Raw genomic sequence first — 4639 nt, 5'->3', positions numbered from 1 at the left:
ACTCCTGTTCCTCACTGATCGTTGTTCCTGATGTCTGTTCAAAGGATATTTTCCCAAGTATTAATAGCTCAGGCTACTTCGGCCAATCGGTTACACAGTTTGCTAAGCAAGCAAAGCCTATTCACGTGTTGATTTAGACCTACAATAAAACCAATCTCTAAAATAGGGACTGAATTCTACGTTTTTTATTCTAACTTAAAATAGCTTTATGGATTATTATTTTTTCTAATTAGATCTACATTTACGTTTTAAAATGAATTATATGGTGCAGCCTCTGAAGAATTATTCTTGCGAGTAGGCCTAGCATATTTGAACGTGCGGTTTTTGATTGTCATTACGCGATCACGTTCATTTTGAGAGCACTGATATACAGTAGCCCATAGTGTTTACATTTACAGGTCATTTGCGTTCCACCTGTCATATGCGCCTCTCACTTGTACTGGGTTGATGCCACCGAAAAATCTCACGGGCACATCAAAGATTGTTAAGGCGGAGCAAGATACTTCGTCGTAGTTCATGTCAATGGGCGCGAAATGGGGACCAAATCCTGTCTGCATAAAGAGGCGTGTCGATGACGTATTGACGAGCGTACGTTGCAACCGGCCAACAGCAGCAGCATAAATAACCGGTGCACACCTGATATAAAGTCGATTTTCTCCAGACTGGATTGCTCAAAAATGCTAAAAATGGACCTGAAATGTTCAGAAGGGTTTGAGGATCAAGAAAACGTGCCCAAAATGCACATTCCTAACTCTATAGAACCAAGACCTTAGCATATGTGGTGAAATTCTGAGCTATGCCCACAGACTTCAATGGAGCAGTCACTGCCTCTGCTCTGCATAAAGGGGGATTTTGACCCCCCCCCCCCCCCTCGTGCGATCCGGGTTCCCGGAAGTGACTCCTGATGAAATATCTTGCTCCGCCTTAACAATCTTTGGGCACACCTTAATTATAATTTCTGGCTACGCCCTTAAAGTAGCCTATTTATTTTTGTTTGTTTTAATTAGCCTAGTCGCCTGCTGTAGTTTTAGTGGTCACCTTGGTATTTTAAAGTTGTATCAGGTAGCTTAGTTGACTTTACATTCTCCTATGTGGGCCTAACACTTCAGCCATTTGGAACAGAATAACACACCAGAATAGGCCTGTTTAGTAGACCTGTAACGGAATACGTTTTGAAAGTAACCATCCCAACACTGTAATTTATGTTGTTGATCCACAATATTGTTGTATAATTTTATTTTGATGTTATATTTCAGCATCTGTTTATTAATAGAAAACTCATAACAGCTTTAAACCTACACTTTATTGTCAATAATGTCCATTTGTCTAGTGCCATTTAGTGGTCAGGTTTCATATTTCCGTTAAGTCCTGCCCAAATGCATAGACTTGGCTGGCGTCAGATGGAGGAGTTCCACAAAAACAAACATAATATAATCTGGGTCTTCATCCAGGTTAAAAATAGATTTAGTATTTTAAATTGACATACATTTTGTTTGTGTTACTGATATATGGGGGGGGGGGGGGGGGGGTTGCGGTCAGAATTTTCCCGGTGAATTTTAGTGCCCCACTCCACCACTGACATAAGCAGATTGTGCAGTACACCTGGGATGTTACAGTATGTGCTGTTGGCTGTAATAGTAATTAATTGCTGTGATCAGATAAATAATAATTTTTGGTCTGGTGCGTATTAGTAGTATAGTATAAGACTATATAGTATAAGACTATCACAGTGGATGTTCTGCTAACATTACCTCTACCATGTCAATGTTAATCAAGATAGAATATTGCTATGATCTCAAATACATTGTGTTCACTGCTAAACTATACAAGATTGGGCACAATTATGGCGACATAGCTATACCTTATTTTCTCTAACTATATCTTCTTTAACTATATCTTTCTGCAGTCATTTATGATAATATGTTGTCACTGTTCTTTCAGATTCTTTACAGGAAAACTCAAGAGATGAACTTTAAGAGAGGAGGAGCAGAAGAGGCTGAAACTGGAAGCTACTTTGAATGATGCAGAGGAACAGAATAGGAGATTTAGGATACTGATAGGGTGTGGTCTTGTTTTAGTTTGTCTCATAATGGAAAGAATGATAAAATAAGAATTTAATGATTGTCTGACATGGTTGTTTATGCTTTTTATAGACATAGATCGATAGATAGATAGATAGATAGATAGATAGATAGATAGATAGATACTTTATTGATCCCCATGGGGAAATTCAAGACATTACTGATTGCCTATGTGAGTACTGTTCATTTTTCAAAATCAGTGTACAGGTCAACGGTTGCGTGCATTAACATATCCGAATTGCCAAAACACATTTTCGCTAGTTGCAGTGACCTCTAGGTCAAAGGTAACCAAATTATATGTGTGCCCTCACAATGGAGTCCCGAATCCCTGTATCAAGTTTTGTTTTGATTACAGTTTTTTTTCAGTCGCTAACAAGCGTTTGTCTAACCAGTCACATTTTCAAAACTCTAAACACAATTGGCACAACATTGGTCTTTTGTGGCCATACCATTCACACATTTCATGTCGTTTTCACACAATATGCAGTAAGTGAACACATTTCCACAATGCTACATTTTCTTAACAGACAAGCTATACCTCCCAACAAAACTATGGATTGTTTTTGTAGTATTTACGAATGTTAACACACAACATCCCACAATAGCAAACACAATATTCCAAACCGTAGATACAGTATAAAAACCTCTGCTTCTGCTTTTGCTACCAAATGGTTTTATCCCAGGTGCATCGCCTTGGATAATATCAGATGCGATGTTGATGAAAACATGTGGCCTAACTCTGAAAATGGCAGGATTAGATACAGTAATTTTGTGCTTTTTTTAGTTTCCCCCCTTTTTATCTGGGCTTTTTGATGTTTTTTGTTCAGAATGATCTTGTGTGTTTCATGAATATTTTGTTCACTGTAAGCAATACTGTAAGACTTTGTATCATACTGTAAACAGTATTTCTACTGTACCTCCTGTAGTAAACAGTAAAGGGAAAGAAACTGATTTGCTTTTTACTGGAATGCTTTTTAATGTGAACATTACATGTGGACATACAGTTCCCAACCAACAAATTTAGTGTAAAAATGGTGGATAGCATGTTTTGCATGCAAATACATGTAAAACTGAAACATAAAAGTCTATGCCGTTTTTGTAATGTCAACAATAGCCAGTATTTTGAAACCTGTTGTACTTTGATTGACTGCATGTACCTTGTGAAGTGAAAACAAGTGTTATTCTTTGACAGAATAATTTAATTTTGAATTTCCAGTGTTTTGGTAAAGTTAGTTTGTGCAGAGAAAGATTTGTTCTGTTTTGAAATGAAGAGTTAGTATATATTTAACAAAATGTGTTTGAGAAAAAAATTATCCATTTGGCCAATTGTGTTTTGTAGGTGTGAGTGTGTTTTAAGAGTTTAGAAAAGTATCTGAAGTATGGGTAAGCTCTTGTTAGCAATTGAAAAAAAAAAACGCGGTGATTAATGGGGTCTGAGCAAAACGAACATGAGGTAGCATAGCTTTTTAGTTTACATAAGCTTTGATTGTTTGGGCCCAATTGTTCAAAAGAAATGTGATCGATCGGATTTTGGTTATCGGATTTCAGTTACCGGATTTCGGCTATCGGATTGGATCAAATCTTGAAAATGGGTTTCGGTGCAACACAAGTGAACTTTATTTGAGTTTCAATTCAGGGGCGTAGCCAGGATTATTTTATAGGGGGGGCCAGCTGGGTCCAGACTTTTTATTGGGGTGGCACTTGGGAATCAAAACTACAATATGAAAACTACTCAAAAAGTTTTGAAGATTAGGATACCCTGTTTTAATAATGGCAATAAATTGTGTAAAGCCAACACTGATACACAGGTCCATTCACAGACAACCTGAACAGTTTGTTGTCCACTCCCAACACAATTTCCATAAATAGGCCAATGCTATAAAAAGTACATTATGATAATGCACCTTACTTAATCAGTCATATTCAAATGATGTTAACTCAAAGAACAATAATAAATACTACAAATATGGTATGCAGATATTTAATCTTATACTGATGGCAAAACTATATTTCTTTCTGTTATCCACTCCAAGTACTTGGCTGTAAGTAACATGGCTCTGAATTAAGACATTAACCCTTAGAACCCTAGACTGTTTTCAGGGCTTTTTCACTACCTTTAGTTAGAAGCATTTATCCTGGTCATTGTAAGTGCCATACACAAACAAGAACAATGAGCCATGAACAAAGTGAAGGGAAAAAGGTGTTTCTTTGTCGAATAAATTGGGATGCAATGTGAGTCTTGAATTGGATGCCATGTAGGAATTTGCTAGGATCTCAAAACCGGATTATGAACATGCTATGCCATAGAGAAACACATTATACCTTTGGATTATGAACATGCTTTGCCACCACAACAACACACAAAAACGGTAAGTAAGTCGAGCTATATGAAGTTATTATTTTGATGTCACTTCGTCTGTTTTATAACCCAGAAGGATGTACTTGGTATCAAATGATAGCTCTGTGTCTCCTCTTTGGCATATCTATCCGATCACGGGTTCGTGAGTAGGGCCTAATTCAAACGAGAGTAATGGCTGTGCAGCATTGGTTTTTGTACA

This window comes from Alosa pseudoharengus, unplaced genomic scaffold, assembly GCF_046254945.1.
Source record: "Alosa pseudoharengus isolate Yale_2024_CS ecotype anadromous, Long Island Sound unplaced genomic scaffold, YU_APseudo_1.1 YU_APseudo_1.1_scf_1, whole genome shotgun sequence".
Classification (NCBI taxonomy): Eukaryota; Metazoa; Chordata; class Actinopteri; order Clupeiformes; family Clupeidae; genus Alosa; species Alosa pseudoharengus.
This window is presented reverse-complemented; position numbering follows the sequence as displayed.